At 46.7% G+C, this 17,710-nt stretch overlaps 1 non-coding gene across 1 annotated transcript; it reads right to left on the bottom strand.

The window, feature by feature from the left end:
* Window positions 1-15,724: 15,724 nt before the first annotated feature.
* TRNAI-AAU (transfer RNA isoleucine (anticodon AAU)) lies at window positions 15,725-15,797 on the bottom strand. Its single transcript has one exon. It is a non-coding gene; the product is annotated as a tRNA-Ile (tRNA).
* Window positions 15,798-17,710: the final 1,913 nt, after the last annotated feature.

Below are 17,710 nucleotides of genomic sequence, written 5' to 3'. Positions count from 1 at the left end.
GGGGACGGCGGTTCCAGCTACAAACTGACCATGCTGCGCTAAACTGGCTTCATACTGCCAAGGGGAACAACAAGAAACTTCTTCGTTGGAGTTTAGCTCTCCAAAATTTTGATTTTAAAATTCAGCACATTTCAGGAGTTTCTAACAAAGTAGCTGATGCTCTCTCCCATGAGAGTTTCCCAGAATCCAGTAGTTAAAAAGTGTTCTTAAAGTGTAAAAGTCTGTTAGTTATATACTTAGTGGTATATGTAAAGGTGCATGTGTTGTATTAATCTGTTTATTTTAAAGTTCTAGGAGGAAATCGCCACCAGTGAGGTTCCCTACTGTCAGCAATTTGGGGGGCGTGTCATAAACAGATAGCTAAGGATTAATGTTCTTTTACCTGTAAAAGGGTTAACACAGGGAACCTGAAACACCTGACCAGAGGACCAATCAGGAAACAAGACTTTTTCAAATCTGGGTGGAGGGAAGTTTTGGGTGTGAGTTCTTTGTCTTGTGTCTGTGCCCTCTCGGCTCTGAGAGTGATTTTCCTACCTCCAGGCTTTCTAATCTTCTGTTTCCAAGTTGTAAGTACAAAAATAGTAAGACAATAGGTTTATATTGTTTTTTTGTATTTACATGTGTGTAGTTGCTGGAGTGTTTTGAATTGTATTCTTTTTGGATAAGGCTGTTTATTCATTTTTTCCCTTTAAGCAATTGACCCTGTATATTGCCACCTTGATACAGAGACTATATATTATGTCCTTTTTCACTCTTTTTATATAAAGCTTTCTTCTTAAGACCTGTTGGAGTTTTTCTTTAGTGGGGACTCCAGGGAATTGAGTCTGCAGCTCACCAGGGAACTGGTGAGAGGAAGAAGTCAGGGGGAATATCTCTTTGTGTTAGATTAACTAAGCCTGACTTTGCATACCCTCTGGGTAAGGGGGAGAGATTAGATCTCTTGGTACTTGTGTTTCCAGGACTGGAAGCAGGGAATCTCCTAGGGTCGTCCAGGAAGGGGAGCCTGGAAGGAAGTAACAAGGAAACAAGGGGGGGGGGGTTATTTCCCTTTGTTGTAAGACTCAAGGCATCTGAGTCTGGGGGTCCCCCAGGGAAGGTTTTGGGGAGACCACAGTGAGCTAGGCACTGTATAATTCCTGGCTGGTGGCAGCTTTACCAGGTCCAAGCTGGTAACTAAGCTTGGAGGTTTTCATGCTAACACCCATATTTTGGACGCTAAGGTCCAAATCTGGGAAAAAATGTTATGACAGGGGGACACAGAGGAACATTCATGGGGGCACCTCAGGGCCTGAGCCAGCCCCCATGGAGGTAGCACCACTCAGCTACACCTCTTCCCCATCCCCACTCTCAGTGTGGGCCTCTGCCTTCTAGCTCCACCTTGACCCCCTTACCCCTGTCTGCACCCCTCTCCCCAGCAAGCAACGGACCCACACCCAGTCTCAGTTCTTGACTGCAGCTTCCGAGGGTCCACAGCCATGGATAAGAGGGAACAGTGTGAAATGTTTGGAGACCACTGTTTTAGGATGATGGTCTCAATCATTTCTATGAAGTCCAATAAAAACTATTCCTCACGCACTTACTCCTCCATCAGGATGGACTAGATATGTTCTGCTCCTCTTCACTCATGCAGGAAGGATAATAACATTTCATTCCATTCAATCCTAAAGTGATTTGTAACCCGCCATCAGGCAAAACTGGTCATTTTGGGAAAGTGGCCCCAACATGCTGCATACCTAGGCAGAGTAGGTGTGTCTATGCAAATATGGTTTGTTGCTGAAGTCTTTCCCCCAGCTCATCATTCGATGTGAGGGGGGGAGCTCATTCAGCCCCTGCTTCCGCTTTGTATTTAAAACCTCCTTATTGTCCCTATCTCTGCTGAACTTAGGCTTTTCCTCCTATCTCTTTCTTGATAGCTCAGATGAGATGGCCAAGTGGTTAAGGTGATGGACTGCTAATCCATTGTTCTCTGTATGCATGGGTTTGAATTCTGTCTTTAGTGGATGCATTTAGTCTTTACCCCTCCCCTATAGACAACCATCCCCCGCTTTGGTACAATGACAGGTCAAACAATGTTGCTTCTTGCAAACAAAAACTTTCTCAGAAACTCAGATCCCCCTTGCTTTAAATAAAATATCTAAATCCCAGATTTCTAAAAAAAAAAAAAAAAATTATCTAGTCCTGTATTTCTTAACTTTTGTCTCAAAAGGTAACATCCTCATCATCTCCCCCAAACACCCTGGGACCTGCTCAAATTATTAAAATACCCTCAACCCGAGCAAGGCCAGAAAGTGAACCAGAGCTAGTGTCTAGGCTAAACTGTTCTGAAGGAGGCAATGCAAACATTTTCTCCCTGCTTCCCTTGGCAAGGTCTGACTGAGAAAACAAAATTCCACAAACTGAACATTTTCTGCTGAAAAGCCAATACTAGTCTGTTTGAGGAGTTTGGTTTGAAAGTATTTTTGTTATTATTCTCTTCTGATTTCTGAATCAGTTCAGTTCAGTCTTTGTCCTCCAGGTTTGTTTCTAGCTGCTGAGTTGTGGGGGAGAGAGGCTAAGTCATGATGTCTCTTCCCCTCTTTTATATTTTCTTCCAACTTGCTAGGAAGCTCCTTTGCTACGATGTGAGTCAAGCAGTGTCCATTGTCTTTGTGTTATCTCGGAGAAGTCTGCATTGTACACGGTTCCTGGGTTAGTCCTTGGGAGTGTGGATCCCTTCAAAGGCCAGCAGTGAGCCTGGTTCCTCCCTTGTTGCACCTGAAAGGCTGATGGTGGGCATTTCCCAACCTCACAACATATCTCAGTAACGCATACAGAGCAAAACTTCATAACTTCCCAACCAATGCTAGCACACACAATCCAACACGATATTAATGTTCAACAGATCAAGACTTTTGAAATGATACCTCACCAGGCAGACTTTATACAAAGCATGTCATCATTATATGAGAGTGGTGAATATGGGGCTTCCAGGTGATGCTTTGAGCACAGCATGCCACACTTGGGCTTCCGTTGCAATGGAGACGTACCCTTTGAGTCCATCTGTCCTGGGATGAAGATGGCAGCATGGCTGGCCTGGGTCATCTGACTTGGTCTCCTGGACGTAAAGCTGAGGAGCTAAAAACTGTGGTGCAGATATTTGTGTTCACGCTGAAGCCTGGGTTCAGAAACCCTCACCCCTCGTGGGGTCTCAGAGGTTGGGCTCAAAACCCATATGTCTGCCCTGTAATTTTATAGAGGTTGGGAGGGAGTTTAGCAAGTGGATGTAGTAAGAAGAGGCTCTAAGATGTAAACCTTGGTATCAGAGGCCTGGTATGAGGCCTAAGGCCTGAATTAAAGTAACGGTCAAGACTTTGCTAACATAAAACAAAGTGAAGCTGTGAGCCAGAGGCAGGTCCTGCTCACAGAAGCTGGCAATGAAAGGGCTGATACTGCAAGAAGATACATACCTAAAAGGTACTGACCACTAGAGATCAGAACATTCTCATACTTGCACATTCCACACAGATAACAAGGAACAGGCTGACCCATCCCAATGATGGGCAAAAGGGTAAAATGATGGATAGAGTTGTTTTGATCGAACCAACATGTACAAGGTGAGAGGTGGCACCTTACTATATAGAGGGGTTGTACCTTGCTACGTAGAAGGGTTGCACCTCAATACGTCAGGAGTGATGTGTAACTTGTTTGTACCTGTGTATAAGAATACATCCCTGGGGCTGTGTCTTTGTCCAGCCTAGGGGGCAGTGGAAAGTCCCGCCACTGACTGAGCTGAGTCCATTGTCAAAGAGCACATATGCACTAGCTAGCTGTATCTTAGCAGCACCTTGGACTACGTTTGTCGGGGAGCTGGAGCCTGTGCTTTTCTTTGACAATAAACCTGGCCGACGTGCCTTTGCATCTTACTAGACTCTGTGGTCATTGGGGGTTCTTTTCGGGTCTGCTGCATCAGCTATCTGCAGAGCTGGGGCAGCACACGGGGTGAGCACATGCACGCAGCCAAGTGATACCAACATTGGAGAGAGCAGAGCGCCACACTGGTGGCATCTAACAACATCTCTGACAACAGTGGAAATGGTATAACCACATTGAAGGGACTAGACCGCTGACCTATCAGCTCTTAACACCCAAACTTTCAGTAACTCTATTGTCAGTGCCTGTGAGTGTAACCTAATCCCGGTGTAGATAGCTGCTCAGCTGTCAGAACTTCCTGGCACGATGAAAGGAGCGGGGCCCAGCCTCTGTAGCAGGAATGAAGAACAGGTGAGTTCATGGCAGGCATTGTGGGATACTGGTGGAGGTCAGTTATGATGATATAATGACAAGCAGTACTTACACTGACAATTTGTTGCTTTAAGTTTGCTGCAAAACGCTCTAGGCCTCTCTTCGAGGTGGCTTTATTTTGTCACCAAAACAAGGCAGTTTTGTCGCCAGACGTGGCATTGCAGTGTGTACACCAGCTAAAAGCTGCTGACTGAGGGAGCGTTGTGTGTTTTTCACACACCTGAGCAATATAATTCTGCTGAAATAACTTTGTAGTGCAGACCTGGCCAAAGATTCACACACACACACACACACACACACAACTTGCAAGGAAAACCTCACCTGCTCCTCTGCTTTGCAGAATCCAAACACAAGCAAAGCTTGTCAGGCCCCGGTGGGGATGACAGGGAGTCAGGTGTGGGCAGACATGATAGCTTAGTTGTAGACAGGCACCATGGCTTAGCTGGCTAAAGCACTTGTTTTGTAAACAGGAGACCCTGGGTTCAACTCCCAGTGATACCTTACTGATTGGCTGTTGAGGCACCTGGTATTGCCTACTGTCAGAGGACAAAATATGGAGCTAGAGGGACCTTTGGTCTAGCCCAGTATGGCTGTTTTTATGGTTTAAATTACACTCACAGGCACTGATAACAGAGTTACTGAAAGTTTGGGAGTTAGGAGCTGGTTGATGAGTGTTCTAAGTCCCTCACAGATGACCCCCTCCCTCTGGGACAGGGACAGGACTGAGCTCTCACACCAAATGGCTCATTGTGGCTGCCAGAACCTGTGGGCAGCTCATTTAGTTTACACCGAGGGTTGAGTCCTGCTTTGTGCACCTTGTGTGAGAATGAAAATCCTAAACCACCCTTTGAAATTACAAATGCAGCAGGACGTGTTATTGTCCCTGCCCCAAAGCAGACAGGCCAATGGAGAAATGCCATTGAGTCCATGGTAATACTCCACTGCCATTTTACCTTTTTTGCTTGCTAAACTCCCTCCCAACCTTGTGGGGTCCAGAGCCCAATATTGAGCCTGAGCCGAGATGTCTACAGTGCAAATTTACCACCCCACAGCCCAAGCCCTGGGAGCCTGCACTGGCACAGGACAGCCTTGGATGTTTCATTGCAGTGTAGACATAGCCTAGCATTATGTCTACACTGTCATTGACACACCCAAGTCACCATTCTCAAAACCTGGGTCAGCTGATTCAGGCTTGTGGGGCTTGTGCTGCAGGGTTATAAAATTACAGTGTAGACACTTGGGCTTGATCCCAACCTCAAACCCCATAAGGGGTGAGGGTCTCCGAACCTGGGCTCCAGTCTGAGCCCAAATGTCTGCACTGCAGTTTTTAGCCCCACAACCTGAGCCCCAGGAGCCCAAATCAGCTCATCCGGGCCAGCCGGGCCACAGGGCTTTTATCACAGTATAGATGCCCTCTCAGGGTATGTCTACATTGCAATGTAAGCCCAGGATTAGCCGAAGTCATGTCAGCAGCCCCAACACATAAACATAAACCATGAGGGAAAGACCCACCCACAAATAAGCTGGACAGTGTTCTTCTCCATATGGTTCGTAAGTCCAGCAATCAAAAGTCCTTTAACATGAGCCATCCCCTCTCTGCACTCCACTCACAGCTGTTGTTCTTAGTCAGGGCAAGCCCAGAGGTACCTCTGTAGAGTTCACCTGACATCCTGGGTGGAAAAGGGGGAAAATAAGAAGGCACCATACTCACTACATTGTCTAGGAACTCACTCATCCCTCCACAGCCACCCTGTCCTATAGTTGGTCTAACACCTAAATTTTAGTATTGAGACCCAGGCCCCAGCCCACTTGGCTTTGGAACCCATGTCCTCTGCTTAGCAAGTACTATTGAATTGCGGGTGAGTCCCTCAATCGGGGTCTGCCAAGCACAGTTGTGCCGCCCTCAATTCACACAAGAAGAATAACAACCCTTTATTTATCCTGCCTCTATAATAAGGAGACTGGGAATCCAACACCAGCCAAAAGTGATCATTTTGGCAAGCAATCCAACATATTTCCAACATACTGTAAAATTCACATGCTGTCTCATACACGAAACCTTGCAAGAAAATCTTCCTGAGGGGGTCTGAAGCACCAGCTGCTGGAGGGAAGGAGGGAGCTGTGGGTAGGGATTGAGGAGCAGCGTGAGGAGAAGGGGCCTATGGGTTGCGATTGAGGGGTACTGGGAGTAGGAAGAGGCTGTGGATTGGGACAGAGGAGAAGGGTGAAGGTTTAGTAGGCTCTGGTTGGGAGTGAGGAGCAGTGTGTATAGGAGGGACTGAGGATTGGGATTGATGTGCACTTGGAAAAGAAGTGACATGAGTTTAGTCTGAAGAGCATCTGCATTCGGGGATCCAGCAGGACAGGAAAGGGAAAGTCCTGAAGAGAAAAGTAATGTCAAAGAGGACTCCAGAAAGACAGTTTGAGATCTTTGTGTACAGTTTATCACCTGATCAGGGACTTGAACCCTCAAATTAAAAGCCTGATACTCTATCAACTGAGCTCATCAGACTCACACAGAAAAAGAGCAAGTTGGTGCAGAGGAGAAACTAGTCAAGAAAATAAAAGCAGGAAACAATAGGGGAAACCTGCTGCTCTCTCTGGCCTGGTCAACACTATGAGTTTATATTGAATTTAGCAGTGTTAAATCTCATTAACCCTGTAACCATCCACACAATGAAGCCCTTTATTGGTATAAAGGGCTCTTAATACAGATATCTGTACACACCAACGAGGAGAGTAGCGCTGAAATCGGTATTGCCATGTCAGATTAGGGTTAGTATGGCCGCAATTCAGTGGTATTGGCCTCCGGGCACTATCCCACAATGCACCATTGTGACCGCTCTGGACAGCAATCTGAACTCGGATGCACTTGCCAGGTAGACAGGAAAAGCCCCGCAAACTTTTGAATTTCATTTCCTGTTTGCCCAGCGTGGAGCGCCGATCAACACAGATGACCATGCAGTCCCAGAATCAAAAAAGAGCTCCAGCATGGACCGAACAGGAGATACTGAAGCTAAGGCTTTTTCTCAGCTCATTTCACCACCCTCTATCCTTCAGAGGTTGAGTTTATCGCAGGTGTTACCCAAAATTGGGCCAGCTAGTAAACGTAGGGAGGACTAATGACCCACCAGAGTTTGGCAGAAAGCAGCACGTTTATTATACTGACAGCTAAGCTCAAAAGAAGAAGGGGTGGCACGTCACACTCACACTTGTATACTCACGCTCCCAGGACCGGCACAGCACTGGAGATGTCAGGATTCTGCAAGGTAAGTGTCCCACAGTGCAGCTATGGACCATGCGATGAAGGTAAGTCTTCCTGAGGCACTATGAAATACAACTCAGACAACCACTGGCTAGGCGGTCTGGGCAAAGGGCATTCACTGGAAGTACAAGCTTGCGAGTGCTCTCCTGAGCACATGGCCCCTTCCCCTTTTAAGGACCTGCACCTAATAGCCTGCGACTAGACATGACTTGGCTGCATCTGGTTGGTCACACACCACCTTGGGCAGCGTCCATGCTCTGGGGATGTGATCGCTGCCTAATTAGAGTCCCAGACACCTTGTCTACCTGGGAGCTCTTCTGCTCTTCAACCAGCCCATTCGTCCCACAACAGGGAAAGCCAATTCACAGGCATTCAGAGAGACAGAAGTGGGAGCAAGGGAAGTATAACAGACCTTTTGAACATAGAAATCACTGCTACTCCTACAACAGCAGGAACAGGCCAGTAGGAGCTAGGAAAATTAAGCCACTATGTTTCTGCCTGGTTTCAAACCATGGACCTTTTGCATGTTAGGCAAACATGATAACTACTACGCTACAGAAACTCTGTCACAATTCTTTGCTCCTCTCTTCATAAGAACGGCCATACTGGGTCAGACCAAAGGTCCAACCAACCCCGCATTCTATCTACCAACAGTGGCCAATGCCAGGTGCCCCAGAGAGAGTGAACCTAACAGGTAATGATCAAGTGATCTCTCTCCTGCAATCCATCTCCACCTTCTGACAAACAAAGGCTAGGGACACCATTACTTACCCATTCTGGCTAATAGCCATTAATGGACTTAACCTCTATTAATTTATCTGCAAAAAGAATGAGGAGTACTTGTGGCATCTTAGAAACTAACAAATTTATTTGAGCATAAGCTTTCCTGGGCTAAAACCGACTTCATTGGATGCATGCAGTGGAAAATACAGCAGGAAAATATGTATATATATACAGAGAACATGAAAAATGGGAGTTGCCATACACACTATAACGAGAGTGAGCAGTTAAGGTGAGCTGTTATCAGCAGGAAAAAGAAACCTTTTGTAGTGATAATCAGGATGGTCCATTTCCAACAGTTGACAAGAAGGTATGAATAACAGTAGGAGGGAAAATAAACATGGGGGAATAGTTTTACTTTGTGTAAAGACTCATCCACTCCCAGTCTTTATTTAAGCCTAATTTATAATGGTGTCCACTTTGCAAATTAATTCCAATTCAGCAGTCTCTTGTTGGAGTCTGTTTTTGAAGTTTTTTTGTTGTAATATTGCAACTTTTAGGTTTGTAATTGAGTGACCAGGGAGATGAAGAGTTCTCCAACTGGTTTTTGAATGTTATAATTCTTGACATCTGATTTGTGTCCATTTATTATTTTACGTAGAGACTGTCTGGTTTGGCCAATGTACACGACAGAGGGGCATTGCTGGCACATGATGTCATATATCACATTCATAGATGTGCAGGTGAACGAGCCGCTGATGTGACTAGGTCCTCTGATGGTGTCCCCTGAATAGATATGTGGACAGAGTTGGCAACGGGCTTTGTTGCAAGGATAGGTTCCTAGGTTACTGTTTCTGCTATGTGGTTGCTGGTAAGTATTTGCTTCAGGTTGAGGGACTGTCTGTAAGCAAGGACTGGCCTGTCTCCCAAGATCTGAGAGTGAGGGATCATCCTTCAGGATAGGTTGTAGATCCTTGATGATGCACTGGAGAGGTGTTAGTTGGAGGTTGAAGGTGATGGCTAGTGGCTTTCAGGTACTTTCTTTTTTGCACCTGTCCTGTAGTAGGGGACTTCTGGGTACTCTTCTGGCTCTGTCAATTTGTTTCTTCCCTTCAGCAGGTGGGTACCATAGTTGTAAGAACACTTGATAGAGATCTTGTAGGTGTTTGTCTCTGTCTGAGGGGTTGGAGCAAATGCGATTGTATCTTAGAGTTTGCAAATAGATAATGGATCATGTGCTGTGGTCTGGGTGAAAGCTGGAATCATGTAAGTAAGTATAGAGGTCAGTAGGTTTCCAGTATAGGGTGGTGTTTATGTGACCATCGCTTATTAGCACTGTAGTGTCCAGGAAGTGGGTGTCTTGTGTGGACTGGTCCAGGCTGAGGTTAATAGTGGGATGGAAATTGTTGAAATAATGGTGGAATTCCTCAAGGGCTTCTTTTCCATGGGTCCAGATGATGAAGATGTCATCAATGTAGCACAAGTTGAGTAGAGATGTTAGGGGACGATAGCTGAGGAAGTGTTGTTCTAAGTTAGTCATAAAAATGTTGGCATACTGTGGGGCCATGTGAGTACCCATAGCAGTGCTGCTGACTTGAAGGTATACATTGTCCCCAAATGTGAAATAGTTATGGGTGATGAAAAGTCACAAAGTTCAGCCAACAGGTTTGCCGAGACATTATTGGGGATAATGTTCCTGACGGTTTGTAGTCATCTTTTTGTGGAATGTTGGTGTAGAGGGCTTCTACCTCCATAGTGGAGGATTGAGCCAAAAGAAATCTGATGAGGTTCAACAAGGACAAGTGTAGCGTCCTGCACTTAGAACAGAGGAAACCTATGCACTGCTACAGGCTTAGGGCTGACTGGCTAAGTGGAAGTTCTGCAGAAAAGGACCTGGGGATTACAGTGGTCAATAGCTGGATGTGAGTCAACAGTGTGCTCTTGTTACCAAGAAGGCTATCGGCATGTTGGGCTGCATTAATAGGAGCGTCACCAGCAGATCGAGGGAGTGATTATTCCCCTCTATTCACCACTAGTGAGGCTACATCTGGAGTATTGTGTGCAGCAGGGGTAGGCAACCTATGGCACAGGTTCCGAAGGTGGCACGCAAGCTGATTTTCAGTGGCACTCACACTGCCCGGTCCTGGCCACCGGTCCGGGGGGCTCTGCATTTTAATTTAATTTTAAGTGAAGCTTCTTTAAACATTTAAAAAACCTTATTTACTTTACATATAACAATAGTTTACTTATATATTATAGACTTATAGAAAGAGACCTTCTAAAAACATTAGAATGTATGACTGGCACACGAAACCTTAAATCAGAGTGAATAAATCAAGACTTGGCACAACACTTCTGAAAGGTTACTGACCTCTGGTGTACAGTTTTGGGCCCCCAGCTACAGAAAGGATGTGGACAAATGAGAGAGAATCCAGCAGAAGGCAACAAAAATTAGGTGGCTGGGGCACATGACTTATGAGCAGGGGCGGCTCCAGGTCCCAGCACGCCAAGCGTGTGCTTGTGGCGGCATGCCGCAGGGGGCGGCAGGTGGCCCCGGTGGACCTCCCACAGGTGTGCCTGCGGAAGGTCCGCTGGTCCACCGGAGCCACCCTCCCGGCGACCAGCAGAGCTCCCCCCACGGCATGCCGCCGTGCTTAGGGTGGCAAAATGTCTAGAGCCGCCCCTTCTTATGAGGAGAGGCTGAGGGAACTCGACTTATTTGGTCTGCAGGAGAGAAGAGTGAGGGGGGATTTGATAGCAGCCTTCAGCTTCCCAAAGAGGGGTTCCAAAGAGGAAGGAGCTAAGCTGTTCTCGGTGGTGGCAGATGACAGAACAAGGAGTAATGGTCTCAAATTGCAGTGTGGGAGGTCTAGGTTAGATACTAGGAAAAACTATATCATTAGGAGGGTGGTGAAGCATTGGAATGAGTTACCTAGGGAGGTGGTGATTTTTAAGTCCCAGCTTGACAAAGCCCTGGTTGGGATAATTTAGTAGAGGTTGGTCCTACTTTGAGCAGGGGTTTGAACTAGATAACCTCCTAAGGTCTCTTCCAACCCTAATCTTCTGTTAAGTTTCCCCGCAGAATTCCTGGGGGACGACTATCCATTCTCACCTCTCACCTCATCTCCTTCACAGTGGGAAGTACTGGGTGTGTGACAAATATGGGGGTTGTCATAAACAGATAGCTAAGGGTTAACGTCTCTTTCACCTGGAAAGAAGTAATCTGAAACACCTGACCAGAGGACCAATCAGGTAACCAGACTTTTTCAGGTCTGGGTGGAGGGAAGGTTGTGTGTGAGTCCTTTGTTTTTGGGTCTTCTGTCTGTCTCTCTCTCGGCTATGAGAGGATTTCTGTTTCCTGCTTTCTAATCTTCTGTTTCCAAGTTGTAAGTACCAATATAGTAAGGCAGTAACGTTTCTATTGTTTTCTTTTGTATTTACCTGGGTATAGTTGCTGGAGTGTTTTGAATTGTATTCTTTTTGAATAAGGCTGTTTATTCATATTTCTTTTAAGCAATTGACCCTGTATTTGTCACCTTAATACAGAGAGACCATTTTTATGTATTTTTCTTTCTTTTTATATAAAGCTTTCTTTTTAAGACCTGTTGGAGTTTTTCTTTAGTGGGGAACTCCAGGGAATTGAGTCTGTGCTCATCAGGGAATTGGTGGGAGGAAGAAGTCAGGGGGAAATCTGTGTGTGTTAGATTTACTAGCCTGACTTTGCATTCCCTCTGGGTGAGGGGGGAAGAGAGATTAGCTCTCGGTACTTCTGTTTTTCAAGGCTGGAAACGGGGAGGGTGGAATCCCTCTGTTTAGATTCACGGATCTTGCTTCTGTGTGTCTCTCCAGGAACACCTGGAGGGGGGAAGGGAAAAGGTTTATTTCCCTTTGTTGTGAGACTCAAGGGATTTGGGTCTTGGGGTCCCCAGGGAAGGTTTGCGATGGGTACTGAGTTGCTGCGGAGAACTCCTTCTTGGGTGCTGGCTGGTGACTCTTGCCCACATGCTCAGGGTTTAGCTGATCGCCATACTTGGGGTCGGGAAGGAATTTTCCTCCAGGGCGGATTGGCAGGTGCCCTGGAGGTTTTTCGCCTTCCCTTGCAGCGTGGGGCACGGGTCGCTTGCTGGTGGTGTCTCTGCAGCTTGAGGTCTTCAAACCATTTTTGAGGATTTCAATAACTCGGTCCTGGGATAGGGGTTGTATAAAATTGGATGGGTGGGGTTCTGTGGCCTGCCTTGTGCAGGAGGTCAGACTAGATGATCAGATTGGTCCCTTCTGACCTATGAGTCTATGAGTCTATGAGCTTATCAAAAGAAGATTGAAAGGTGACTTCACTGAAGTGTTGAAGGGCCTTAATGGAGAGAAAAGATTGGCTATGAAATGGCTCTTTAATCTAGCAGAGAAAGGCATAACAAGACCCAATGGCTGGAAGGTGAAAAGAGACAAATTCATATTACAAATAAGACACAACTGTTCAACAGCGAGGTTGATTTGCCACAGGAACAAGCTAACAAGGAAAGTGGTGGATTTGCCATTTCCTGATGTCATTTCATGAAGGCTAGCTGCCTTTCTGGAATGTGTTTGCCCAAAAAGTAGCTATTGTGTCATACAAGAGGCCTGTGATATGCAGGGAGTCAGATTAGATGCTCTATTGGTCTCTTCTGGCCATAAAGTTGACTACTATCTGAAAAACTGAGTGTAGCATTGGGAGCAGCGTCTGATGTTTTCCTCTCTAGCCGGCTTGCTTCCTAGAATGAACGCTCCTTCACTGGGGTGATCCACAGGGAGTAGCTCAAACCTCCAAAGTGTCTGGCCAGGGGCAGGACATTAGCACAGCAAGGGAAGGGTGTGGCAGTGACATCACAAAGGTCTTTTGCAGGACCTCAGACTATTGGTCAAAGGTAGTGGGGAGGTGGTGACCTCACAGAGAGATGCGGACATCAGCCAGGCAGGACAGGGGCGAGGGGGCAGGGAAACCTCAGAGACCCCTGTGGCTTTGCTTCAGCAAGTCTCCTTCTCCAGATCTCTCTTTGAGGACTGAGAGAGTGTTCGGGTTCACGTATGTGAGTGCCAGGAGGAACCTCTTTCGAGTTTTCTCCTTCATTTTTCCTGATTTTACTAGAAAACAGCCATCTCTGTTTAGAAGGTAAGATCCTCCTCGAGGTTTGAAACCTGTTCAGTCTGATCCATCTGGTGACAGTTGAATTCTAGGAATGGAAAACACGAGCTTAAGGAGGCAGAATTTTATTCCGCACCTGGGATTTTGTCCCTCAGAATCACTGGGGACATTAGGGTTTGTCCTTTTTGTTTCACCTTTTCCTCCATCTATCCCTCCCTCCTTTCTCTTCATCTCTTGCTTCTTTTCTCTTTTCACCTGTTCCCCTCGCAACAGCAGGAGCCGTGTGTGTGTGTGTGTGTGTGTGTGTGTGTGTATGTATGTGTATGTGTGTTGTGTGGGAGTGCTCTGCAGCTCCCACTGTGGGAAGTCCACCCAAAAATGGGGCTGGCTGCAGGCAGGGCAAAGGGTGCAGGGCTGGCTGGAGACAGAGGTGTGTGGGGCAGGCTGACTGGCTTCAGGCACAGCTGCAGGGGGATACGGCAGGGGTTGGCAGAGCTGGAGACAGAGATGTGCGGAACTGGCTGGCTTCAGGCAGGGGGGTGCGGCAGGATTGGCTGGAAACAGGGCAGGGGGTGCAGGGCTGGTGCGGGCAGGGCAGGGGATGCGTCAGAGCTGGTGCAGGCACGGGATGCATCAGGGCTGGCTGTGGGCAGGTCAGGGGGTGTGGGGCTGGCTGGAGACAGGGGCTGGCTGTGGGCAGGGCAGGGGGTGCGGGGCTGGTGTGGGAAGGGGGTGCAGCAGGGCCTGGCTGCAGGCAGGAGGTGCAGGTACAGGGGGTACAGCCCACCCTGTACGATAAGTGCCCCCTCCTCCTCCTCCTCCCTCAGCCATCAGGGTAACAGCAGCAGCCCAGGGCTCTGGGGGCTATTTAAAGGGCTGAGGCAGTACAAGCAACGGGAGCCCTGGACTTTTAAAATAGCTCCCAGAACCCCGCAGCCCTACCCCAAGGCTCCAGCAGTGGGGCTCTGGTGGCAATTTAAAGGCCTTGGGGCTCCAGCCCCTGCTGGGAGCCCCAGGCCCTTTAAATTGCCCCCTGGGGAAGCCAGGCCACCCCAGTGCGGCGAACCAGCTCTTGCTGGTATGCTATGCTGGGGCTTGGGCACAGGGCCCTCTTAGGGGCAGGGCCTGATTCAGAGGAATTGGGTGAATGGGCCTAAAGCTGGCCCTGTGTAGGGGTGGGGTGGGGCAGGACTTGGTCCCATTCTGGGCACCACCAAAAATTATACAAACCCACTGCCCTTGTCCAGCCCAACCTTCTGCTGATGCACCTCAGCCCACACCCATGCAGGGTTTGAAGCTTCCATTACTTAAATTCCAGGACACTGAGGGATTTCAGCTCCCCTTTGCCCAGAGGGACCCTTCACCCCACTCCCAACCAGGTTCTTGTCCATGGAATCACTGTAGAGGGGGTGGGTCCCTCTGTGTCTTTTCTCTCTCTACGATAGGTCAAGGTGCAATAACTGGGGCATCTGAGCACCCAGGACCTTCTGTGGGGCTGCTATTCCCCTTCCCCTTCTATGATCTCAGCTGTCATTGACTCCAGCCTTTTTTCTATCCAACGTCAGCACCATCCGAAGCTACCTGCACTCACCTCAAAAAGACTAAGAGTCCTGTGGTACCTTACAGAGTAACAGACATATTGGAGCATAAGCTTTCGTGGGTGAATACCCACTTGGTCAGATGAATGCAGTGGAAATTTGCAGGGGCAGGTATAAATATGTAGGCAAGAATCAGTCTAGAGATAAGGAGGTTAGTTCAATCAGGGAGGATGAGGCCCTCCTCTAGCAGTTGAGGTGTGAACACCAAGGGAGGAGAAACTGCTTTTGTAGTTGGCTAGCCAGTCACAGAATTCCCACTACATCGTTTGAAAACAAACAAGATGTTGGGTGTTCAAAAATATGATGGGAAAATGTTATTTAGAAAGGGGAATGTGATGTATGTTAAAAGGAGGATTTAGAGAGTTCCAATTATTATGTTCTGATTCCTTAAACCTCAACACTGTCTAGCCAGGAAAGTAGTGGAAATGTGATCATCAGTCAATAGATTTCTCTGACTGTTTGTAGTTAGCTCAACATAAATAAAAATGAGGAGGAACTGCTGGCTTGGAGCTAAATATGCAGGACAAAGGGTTAGGATTCTTCTATGCTCAGATTTGTTATATAGCTGGCAGTCTCCTGAATGATGGTCTGTTCCTTCCCTCAAAATGCTGGCTAAGCCTGTCCTTTTGAATTTAAAGCTCCATGAAAAGAAAAAAATAATGAGGAAGAAAGTATAGAAGCTATGGATGGAGTTGAGAAAGGACTTGGAATGATAAAAGACTAAAGGAGGAAAAGCAGCAGTGTTTCTGCCTGGTTTTGAACGAGGGACCTTTTGCAAATTAGGCAAATGTGATGACCACTACACTACAGAAACCAGCTACTGTCAATTCTGGGGCCCTTTTCTGAGGCTTTCTCAGTAGCTGCTACACCAGCTGATTTCCCTTTGAAGAACAGGGAAACAAAGGGCATCAAGAACGTATGTTTTTTAGATGAACCAAGAAAAAGGAGTAGCATTGTCCCCCTCGGGTAGCCTCTGTTCAATTCCAGGTTAGAAAACAAAACTCTTCTGCAAGAATATCCAAAAATATTGTGTTTCACTTCACTTCATAAGTACAGTTGTGTGGCAATTAAATGATGACCCTAAAGTTTCATAAAAGCAAGGAACGCTAAACAAAATAGTGTGGGAAATATAGGTGTATCTGAGAAAATAGCTTGGAATGAAGAAAGACAAAAATTGATTGGTCGAGAGAACAGGCACTGTTTCCCCCTGGTTTGGAGCTTCTCTCACAACTAGTGTAATAGAAAAGCTAAGTGAATGGTTCCACAGGAGATTGTAGTGAGGCCATTTTCTCCAGATAGAAGAAAATTTTCATGTCAGGAGTGGGATTTGAAACCACGTCTCTATGCAGAGACCAGAACAACCAAGGGATTGGAAAAAGAAGTCTTAAAACTAGCCCATTAGACCAGTCCACCATCCTGATGCTACAAAAAATATGACTTATGAACTCTAGTTTTCATTAATAGTTGATTAACTCTTTAGGGAGGTCGAGATGGCACATCTCTTTCAACTCCTGGAGACCTTCTACAGCACAGCTGATTTTTAGACACACTCACCCGGACCTAAAATTACACGTTTCCTGGAGCTCCTTGAGTTCTGTGGTGTTGTAATCTCTCTGCTCACATTTTAAGTGAACAAAAGATGGGTGCTGGCATTCTGAGAAAGTAATGGTGAACCTCAAAATCCTGCCCTGGGAGCCAGGCAGTGAAGCAACCAGCACCCACAATCTCTACCATGATAGCATCCTGTCTGGCAACAACTCACTTATCAATAGCTGGGGTGTGAAATCCTCATTTCTTTGTTGTTCTGTCACTGTAATCCCCGCTTTCCTATTGCTTGTCTGTATAATCTCTGTCTGGTTCTGTGATTGTTTCTGTCTGCTGTATAATTAATTTGTTGGGTGTAAACCAATGAAGGTGGTGGGGTATAATTGGTTAGATAATCATGTTACAGTATGTTAGGATTGGTTAGTTACGTTTCAGTAAAATGATTGGTTAAGGCATAGCTAAGCAGAACTCAAGTTTTACTATATAGTCTGCAGTCAATCAGGAAGTAAAGGGGAGAATGGGAATGGGGGTAGGGGAATTGGAATTATGTTTTTCTAAGAGGGGGGAATAGGAACAGGGACATAGACAAGGCTCTGTGGTGTCAGAGCTGGGAAGGGGGATACTGAGGAAGGAAATTGGAATCGTTGCTTGCTGGAAGCTTACCCCAATAAACATTGAATTGTTTGCACCTTTGAGCTTCGTGCATTGCTGCTCTCTGGTCACACAAGAAGGACCAGGAAATGGGAGAGTGATGGGATAAACCCTCTAACAAGTACGTCTTTCAGGGTGTGAAAAAAACCCAGAACCAGTATAATTAAGCTGACCTAAGCCATGGTTAGATAGTGCTAAGTGAAAGGAAAGATTGTTCTGTTAACATAGCTATTACAGGGATGGAAAACCCCTCCACTCACCATAGCAACTGTCTACTCCACAGTGCTACAGAAGTGTCATAAGTGTAGCCAGCCTCAAAGTGAGACCAGATCTGGCTTCAGTTTGGCTCTGTGGATGCTCAGGCATTAAGACAACAGCAACGATAACACACTAATGCTGCTGTAATTGGTAGGATTCAAACCTGGGTGGGGAGACCTCAAGGGATTCCTAGTTCATCACCTTAACTGCTCAGCCACAACTACTTGATGTATAGCTGCTGCACTACACAATGATTCTTTTCTCACAGAATTG

The sequence above is a fragment of the Gopherus flavomarginatus genome, chromosome 1, assembly GCF_025201925.1.
Source record: "Gopherus flavomarginatus isolate rGopFla2 chromosome 1, rGopFla2.mat.asm, whole genome shotgun sequence".
In the NCBI taxonomy this organism is placed as follows: domain Eukaryota; kingdom Metazoa; phylum Chordata; order Testudines; family Testudinidae; genus Gopherus; species Gopherus flavomarginatus.
Note: the sequence above shows the minus strand (reverse complement) of the source record. Positions and strands in the feature narration are given on the sequence as shown.